Source organism: Lolium perenne, chromosome 2 (assembly GCF_019359855.2).
Source record: "Lolium perenne isolate Kyuss_39 chromosome 2, Kyuss_2.0, whole genome shotgun sequence".
Taxonomy (NCBI): Eukaryota; Viridiplantae; Streptophyta; class Magnoliopsida; order Poales; family Poaceae; genus Lolium; species Lolium perenne.
The window spans coordinates 262,034,461-262,044,166 of NC_067245.2; the positions used below are offsets into that span (position 1 = coordinate 262,034,461).

Consider the following 9,706-nt stretch of genomic DNA (forward strand, 5'->3'; position numbering starts at 1 on the left):
ACAGAATTTGGATGGTATTGCAGGACGGGGCACCGAGAAGAAGGCGAATTTGGCTAAGATGCCTGCTGCTCGTCCATCCATGGTAGGCACCCATCTCACTTACTTACTGGGTAACCAAGGTCTGAAGGCGAATTTGGCTAAGATGCCTGCTGCTCGTCCATCCATGGTAGGCACCCATCTCACTTACTTACTGGGTAACCAAAGTCTGTACTCCTGATGCCATGGAGTACATTTTAGATGCATTGTACTGAACTTGGTTTCATTTTTCTTTGGCACAGCCAGTGAAGCCTGAATCGGTGGACTCAACTCCAAATGATGCTTCTTCTCAAGTCCAAGAGTAAGTTCTCTTATTGGAAACCCACATTATAGGTCATCTTTTTTTTTCCTTTCTTGCTTTTGGATTTGCAATTAAGGTCATTGCTTAATCTGTACCCAGTTATCAAGGCTTTAATCCACTGCAGTGTTTGACTAACTGATCAGTGGCATAAAGGCATTTTTTTAATCAGGTCTTGTTGTTTTCTTACGCTGAAATGTTTGACATGCCTTAACAGGTCAAATGAGAACACTACTAAACCTTACAGGGAGTCGCTTCCAGCAAAATTCGAGGATGATGTGCACTCCACTACATCGTAAAGCCTTCTTTTGTGTTCATATAATTGCTTGCCAGTTATTTTGTGCTATGATGTTAACACAGAATGCTGTCATTCGGCGTTGCATTTCAGGAGTACCAATACTCAACGCAAGAATGCTGCTGCCTCTGGTTTTAGTTTTCGCTTGGAGGAGCGTGCTGAGAAGCGTAAAGAGGTTATCAACTAACAGATACATTGTCTTGATAAATAGTTGCATGCCTGTTTGTATTTTCTCTAAGCATGCATTCATGTCTTCCTTGGTTACTGCTAACAAGGTGCGTAAATGATAATGCAGGCCAAGAAGCCGATCCTCTCTCGCCGTCGGGATGAGTCGGGAACACAAGGTAAAGAAGACGGCGAGCTCACCTGCCTGGGGGCAGCAGCGATGAGGATACTCCGGCGAGGTTGGAAGCGCTGCAGTTCTACCGGCGCGACCTTGCTCCAGCCTTCCGTCGGCGAGCTCGACCCTTCCGTCGACGAGGTCACCTGGGCAGGGGAAGGGGAAGCCTCCGGCCGCTGGACTAGGTCGACGAGGTCGCCTGGGCAGGGGAAGGGGAAGCCTCCGGCCGCTGGACGAGGTCGCCTGGACGAGGTCGACGAGGTCGCCTGGGCAGGGGAAAGGGCGGAGCCACGGACAACAGCGGCGAGCGGTCGCCGGACAGCAGCGGCGCGCGGTCGCCGGGGATCGCGTGGTGACCGGACAACACAGGCGCGCGGTCGCCGGGGAGCGCGCGGTCGCGGGACAGCAGAGGCGCGCGGTGGCCGGACACGCCGGGGAGCAGCGGCGCGGTCGCCGGGGAGCGCACGATCGCCGGGGAGCGCGCGGTCTCCGGGGAGCAGCGCCGCGCGGTCTCCATGATGCGAGGAACACGACGGGAGGACCTGATTGCAAAAGTTTTTAAAATTCTAAGGGGTTTTCTATAAAATTGAATTAGAACGTTCGCCCGCCAAGTTTTTCGGGTCGGATGGAGTACAAGAAGTCTCTTGTGTTCCCAACACACTCAATACACTTTGTCAGGTGTATATGTGCACTAGTTCGGCGAAGAGATAGTGAAATACAAGTAATATGGATGATTATGAATAGTAATTGCAATCTGAAATAAAAATGGCAGCAAACAAACATGTAGCAGAAATGGTTGTAAACGGTGTTTCAATGCTTGGAAACAAGGTCTAGGGAACATACTTTCACTAGTGGACACTCTCAACAATGATACCATAATTGAATACATAGATATTATCACTTCACTATGCTACTCTGAATCACTCTCCGGTTTGATAATAAACACAAATTCACTGCGTAGGGCTGCATAAGCATTCCTTAAAGTTCGCATTCCCAATCTATGGACGCCCCACGCATCACCTTGAGCATACAAAGATGATACTAACTAGTCACCACAATTCAAGTATTTCTGTAAATTAAGCATAAGAAACAAACACCGTGTGCACACTGTCACCTTCGCAATGTTGGACAAGGTGTCCCCGGAGATCACATAATAAAACCACTTGAGTAGCACAATAGTTAAAGAATAACATCTACTTATTCAACTAGATTACAAAGCCCATGATCACATAAAGATCATACATGGAGAGATAGATAGACCACATAGCTACCGGTAAAGCCCTCAGCCTCAGGGGATAACTACTTGATACGTCTCCAACATACCTATAATTTCTGATGTTCCATGCTTGTTTTATGACAATACTTACATGTTTTGCTTGCACTTTATAATGTTTTTATGCATTTTCCGGAACTAACCTATTAACGAGATGCCGAAGGGCCAGTTGCTGTTTTCTGTTGTTTTTGGTTCCAGAAAGGCTGTTCGGGCAATATTCTCGGAATTTGAAGAAACGAAGACCCAACATCTTATTTTTCCCAAAACCTTCCAGAAAGTCAGAGTGGGACCAGAGGGGAGCCCTGGGGGCCCCACACGTGGTGGTGGCGCGGCTGCCACCGGCTGGTAGGACAAAAGATGTTATGCAAGTTTCTCATTGCGAGCACGTATGACTATATATGAAAAATATGCCAACATGATTAATAATCTTGATGTTCTGTCTTAATGCTATTTCAATCCTATCAATTGCCCAACTGTAATTTCTTCACCCGACACTTTTTATTGGAGAGTTACCACTAGTGTAGATAGCTGTGAACCCCGGTCCATCTTTCATCATCATATACTCGTTCCTACATGTCATTGGAAGTAGTATCAACTATTTTCTGGTGCCATTGCTCTCATATTACTGCTACTGCTGCTGTGTTACTGTTACTACTGCTCTCATATTACTGCTGCTATCACATCACCCCTGTTACTAGTGCTTTTCCAGGTGCAGCTGAATTGACAACTCAGTTGTTAAGGCATATAAGTATTCTTTACCTCCCCTTGTGTCGAATCAATAAATTTGGGTTTTACTTCCCTCGAAGACTGTTGCGATCCATGATACGCGTACAACACGCGTCCGTTGGGAACCCCAAGAGGAAGGTGTGATGCGTACAGCGGCAAGTTTTCCCTCAGTATGAAACCAAGGTTTATCGAACCAGTAGGAGCCAAGAAGCACGTTGAAGGTTGATGGCGGCGGGATGTAGTGCGGCGCAACACCAGAGATTCCGGCGCCAACGTGGAACCTGCACAACACAACCAAAGTACTTTGCCCCAACGAAACAATGAGGTTGTCAATCTCACCGGCTTACTGTAACAAAGGATTAGATGTATAGTGTGGATGATGATTGTTTGCAGAAAACAGTAGAACAAGTATTGCAGTAGATTGTATTTCAGTATAGAGAATTGGACCGGGGTCCACAGTTCACTAGAGGTGTCTCTCCCATAAGATAAACAGCATGTTGGGTGAACAAATTACAGTTGGGCAATTGACAAATAGAGAGGGCATGACCATGCACATACATATTATGATGAGTATTGTGAGATTTAATTGGGCATTACGACAAAGTACATAGACCGCTATCCAGCATGCATCTATGCCTAAAAAGTCCACCTTCAGGTTATCATCCGAACCCCCTCCAGTATTAAGTTGCTAACAACAGACAATTGCATTAAGTATTGCGCGTAATGTAATCAGTGACTACATCCTTGAACATAGCACCAATGTTTTATCCCTAGTGGCAACAGCACATCCATAACCTTAGAGGTTCTTGTCACCCCTCCAGATTCACGGAGACATGAACCCACTATCGAGCATAAATACTCCCTCTTGGAGTTACTAGCATCAACTTGGCCAGAGCATCTACTAATAACGGAGAGCATGCAAGATCATAAACAACACATAGACATAACTTTGATAATCAACATAACAAGTATTCTCTATTCATCGGATCCCAACAAACGCAACATATAGAATTACAGATAGATGATCTTGATCATGTTATGCAGCTCACAAGACCCGACAATAAAGCACAATGGGGAGAAGACAACCATCTAGCTACTGCTATGGACCCATAGTCCAGGGGTAGACTACTCACACATCACTCCGGAGGCGACCATGGTGGCGTAGAGTCCTCCGGGAGATGAATCCCCTCTCCGGAAGGGTGCCGGAGGCGATCGCCTGAATCCCCCGAGATGGGATTGGCGGCGGCGGCGTCTCAGTAAGGTTTTCCGTATCGTGGCTCTCGGTACTGGGGGTTTCGCGACGGAGGCTTTAAGTAGGCGGAAGGGCAGGTCAGGGGGCCACACGAGGGGCCCACACCATAGGGCCGCGCGGCCAGGGGCCAGGCCGCGCCGCCCTAGGGTTTGGCCACCTCGTGGCCCCACTTCGTCTCCTCTTCGGTCTTCTGGAAGCTTCGTGGCAAAATAGGACCCTGGGCGTTGATTTCGTCCAATTCCGAGAATATTTCGTTACTAGGATTTCTGAAACCAAAAACAGCAGAAAACAAAGAATCGGCACTTCGTCATCTTGTTAATAGGTTAGTTCCAGAAAATGCACGAATATGACATAAAGTGTGCATAAAACATGTAGATAACATCAATAATGTGGCATGGAACATAAGAAATTATCGATACGTTGGAGACGTATCAGCATCCCCAAGCTTAGTTCTGCTCGTCCCAGCGAGTAAAACGATAACAAAGATAATTTCTGGAGTGACATGCCATCATAACCTTGATCATACTATTTGTAAAGCATATGTAGTGAATGCAGCGATCAAAACAATGTATATGACATGAGTAAACAAGTGAATCATATAGCAAATACTTTTCATGAATAGTACTTCAAGACAAGCATCAATAAGTCTTGCATAAGAGTTAACTCATGAAGCAATAATTCAAAGTAAAGGTATTGAAGCAACACAAAGGAAGATTAAGTTTCAGCGGTTGCTTTCAACTTGTAACATGTATATCTCATGGATATTGTCAACATAGAGTAATATAACAAGTGCAATATGCAAGTATGTAGGAATCAATGCACAGTTCACACAAGTGTTTGCTTCTTGAGGTGGAGAGAAATAGGTGAACTGACTCAACATTGAAAGTAAAAGAATGGTCCTCCATAGAGGAAAAGCATCGATTGCTATATTTGTGCTAGATCTTTGATTTTGAAAACATGAAACAATTTTGTCAACGGTAGTAATAAAGCATATGTATCATGTAAATTATATCTTACAAGTTGCAAGCCTCATGCATAGTATACTAATAGTGCCCGCACCTTGTCCTAATTAGCTTGGACTACCGGATCATCGCAATGCACATGTTTTAACCAAGTGTCACAAAGGGGTACCTCTATGCCGCATGTACAAAGGTCTAAGGAGAAAGCTCGCATTGGATTTCTCGCTATTGATTATTCTCAACTTAGACATCCATACCGGGACAACATAGACAACAGTTAATGGACTCCTCTTTTATGCATAAGCATGTAACAACAATTAATAATTTTCTCATATGAGATTGAGGATATATGTCCAAAACTGAAACTTCCACTATGAATCATGGCTTTAGTTAGCGGCCCAATGTTCTTCTCTAACAATATGCATGCTTAGCCATAAGGTGGTAGATCTCTCTTACTTCAGACAAGACGAACATGCATAGCAACTCACATGAAATTCAACAAAGAATAGTTGATGGCGTCCCCAGTGAACATGGTTATCGCACAACAAGCAACTTAATAAGAGATAAAATGCATAAGTACATATTCAATACCACAATAGTTTTTAAGCTATTTGTCCCATGAGCTATATATTGCAAAGGTGAATGATGGAATTTTAAAGGTAGCACTCAAGCAATTTACTTTGGAATGGCGGAGAAATACCATGTAGTAGGTAGGTATGGTGGACACAAATGGCATAGTGGTTGGCTCAAGTATTTTGGATGCATGAGAAGTATTCCCTCTCGATATAAGGTTTAGGCTAGCAAGGTTATTTGAAACAAACACAAGGATGAACCGGTGCAGCAAAACTCACATAAAAGACATATTGTAAACATTATAAGAATCTACACCGTCTTCCTTGTTGTTCAAACTCAATACTAGAAATTATCTAGACTTTAGAGAGACCAAATATGCAAACCAAATTTTAGCATGCTCTATGTATTTCTTCATTAATGGGTGCAAAGCATATGATGCAAAAGCTTAAACATGAGCACAACAATTGCCAAGTATCACATTACCCAAGACATTATAGCAATTTACTACATGTATCATTTTCCAATTCCAACCATATAACAATTTAACGAAGAAGAAACTTCGCCATGAATACTATGAGTAGAAACTAAGGACATACTTGTCCATACGCTACTGCAGAGCGTGTCTCTCTCCCATAAAGTGAATGCTAGGATCCATTTTATTCAAACAAAACAAAAACAAAAACAAACCGACGCTCCAAGCAAAGCACATAAGATGTGATGGAATAAAAATATAGTTTCAGGGGAGGAACCTGATAATGTTGTCGATGAAGAAGGGGATGCCTTGGGCATCCCCAAGCTTAGACGCTTGAGTCTTCTTAGAATATGCAGGGGTGAACCACCGGGGCATCCCCAAGCTTAGAGCTTTCACTCTCCTTGATCATATTGCATCATACTCCTCTCTTGATCCTTGAAAACTTCCTCCACACCAAACTTAGAACAACTCATTAGAGGGTTAGTGCACAATAAAAATTAACATGTTCAGAGGTGACATAATCATTCTTAACACTTCTGGACATTGCATAAAGCTACTGGACATTAATGGATCAAAGAAATTCATCCAACATAGCAAAAGAGGCAATGCGAAATAAAAGGCAGAATCTGTCAAAACAGAACAGTTTGTATTGACGAATTTTAAAATGGCACCAGACTTGCTCAAATGAAAATGCTCAAATTTAATGAAAGTTGCGTACATATCTGAGGATCACTCACGTAAATTGGCATAATTTTCTGAGTTACCTACAGAGAATTTAGCCCAGATTCGTGACAGCAAAGAAATCTGAAACTGCGCAGTAATCCAAATCTAGTATGAACTTTACTATCAACGACTTTACTTGGCACAACAAAACACTAAACTAAGATAAGGAGAGGTTGCTACAGTAGTAAACAACTTCCAAGACACAAAATAAAAACAAGGTACTGTAGTAAAAACCATGGGTTGTCTCCCATAAGCGCTTTTCTTTAACGTCTTTCAGCTAGGCGCAGAAAGTGTGTATCAAGTATTATCGAAGGGTGGTACTTCTACAGCGGGGTGTGGATTTTTCTCAACTATGCATCTTATCTTTTCTATGTGAGTTTCAGAGGCTCCCTTTTCATTAGTCTTGGGCTTGCTACTCTCATCAAACAAATCTTCAGGAACAATCCAATCAAAATTCTTTTCTAGTGCCTCACACATTCCCAAGAGCTTGCAAGGTATTGATGTTTTAATATCCCCCTCATAATTAACTTCATTAGTGTACTTTTGTCTATCCTTTTCCATCCTCTCAAGGGTACTGGCAAAGTTGGTATAAGATCCTAACATATTATATTTAGTGAAGACTTTTCTAGCTTCTCTCGCTATTCCCCCAAATTCTTTAAGAAGGGTTTCTAATACAAAATCTTTCTTTTCTCCTTCTTCCATATCACTGAGTGTAAGAAACATATGTTGAATCACAGGATTAAGATTAACAAATCTAGCTTCTAACGTGTGTACTAAAGAAGCAACAGCAATTTCATAAGTGGGAGCAAGTTCTACCAAGTGTCTATCTTCAAAATCTTCGACCGTACTAATATGAGTGAAAAAATCTTCTATATTGTCTTTCCCAAGGATAGACCCTCGGCCTACCGGTACATCTTTAAGAACAAACTTAGGAGGAAACATGATGAAATAAGTACGGTCGAAGATTTTGAAGATAGAGTAAATGCAAGTAACTAATTTTTTTGTGTTTTTGATATAGCAAACAAGATAGCAAATAAAGTAAAACTAGCAACTAATTTTTTTGTATTTTGATTTAGTGCAGCAAACAAAGTAGTAAATGAAACTAAGCAAGACAAAAACAAAGTAAAGAGATTGGGATGTGGAGACTCCCCTTGCAGCGTGTCTTGATCTCCCCGGCAACGGCGCCAGAAAAAGAGCTTGATACGCGTACAACACGCGTCCGTTGGGAACCCCAAGAGGAAGGTGTGATGCGTACATCAGCAAGTTTTCCCTCAGTATGAAACCAAGGTTTATCGAACCAGTAGGAGCCAAGAAGCACGTTGAAGGTTGATGGCGGCGGGATGTAGTGCGGCGCAACACCAGAGATTCCGGCGCCAACGTGGAACCTGCACAACACAACCAAAGTACTTTGCCCCAACGAAACAGTGAGGTTGTCAATCTCACCGGCTTGCTGTAACAAAGGATTAGATGTATAGTGTGGATGATGATTGTTTGCAGAAAACAGTAGAACAAGTATTGCAGTAGATTGTATTTCAGTATAGAGAATTGGACCGGGGTCCACAGTTCACTAGAGGTGTCTCTCCCATAAGATAAACAGCATGTTGGGTGAACAAATTACAGTTGGGCAATTGACAAATAGAGAGGGCATGACCATGCACATACATATTATGATGAGTATTGTGAGATTTAATTGGGCATTACGACAAAGTACATAGACCGCTATCCAGCATGCATCTATGCCTAAAAAGACCACCTTCGTGGTTATCATCCGAACCCCTCCAGTATTAAGTTGCTAACAACAGACAATTGCATTAAGTATTGCGCGTAATGTAATCGGTGACTACATCCTTGAACATAGCACCAATGTTTTATCCCTAGTGGCAACAGACATCCATAACCTTAGAGGTTCTTGTCACCCCTCCAGATTCACGGAGACATGAACCCACTATCGAGCATAAATACTCCCTCTTGGAGTTACTAGCATCAACTTGGCCAGAGCATCTACTAATAACGGAGAGCATGCAAGATCATAAACAACACATAGACATAACTTTGATAATCAACATAACAAGTATTCTCTATTCATCGGATCCCAACAAACGCAACATATAGAATTACAGATAGATGATCTTGATCATGTTATGCAGCTCACAAGACCCGACAATAAAGCACAATGGGGAGAAGACAACCATCTAGCTACTGCTATGGACCCATAGTCCAGGGGTAGACTACTCACACATCACTCCGGAGGCGACCATGGTGGCGTAGAGTCCTCCGGGAGATGAATCCCCTCTCCGGCAGGGTGCCGGAGGCGATCTCCTGAATCCCCCGAGATGGGATTGGCGGCGGCGGCGTCTCAGTAAGGTTTTCCGTATCGTGGCTCTCGGTACTGGGGGTTTCGCGACGGAGGCTTTAAGTAGGCGGAAGGGCAGGTCAGGGGGCCACACGAGGGGCCCACACCATAGGGCCGCGCGGCCAGGGGCCAGGCCGCGCCGCCCTAGGGTTTGGCCACCTCGTGGCCCCACTTCGTCTCCTCTTCGGTCTTCTGGAAGCTTCGTGGCAAAATAGGACCCTGGGCGTTGATTTCGTCCAATTCCGAGAATATTTCGTTACTAGGATTTCTGAAACCAAAAACAGCAGAAAACAAAGAATCGGCACTTCGGCATCTTGTTAATAGGTTAGTTCCAGAAAATGCACGAATATGACATAAAGTGTGCATAAAACATGTAGATAACATCAATAATGTGGCATGGAACATA

The 9,706-nt window shown here is 43.4% G+C and overlaps 1 long non-coding RNA gene across 1 annotated transcript; it reads left to right on the plus strand.

Annotated features, from left to right (window-relative positions):
* Window positions 1-277: 277 nt before the first annotated feature.
* Window positions 278-874, plus strand: LOC139835318 (uncharacterized). The gene is made up of 3 exons (XR_011751114.1): window positions 278-337; window positions 552-629; window positions 723-874. It is a non-coding gene; the product is annotated as an uncharacterized lncRNA (long non-coding RNA).
* The last annotated feature ends 8,832 nt before the right edge of the window (window positions 875-9,706 follow it).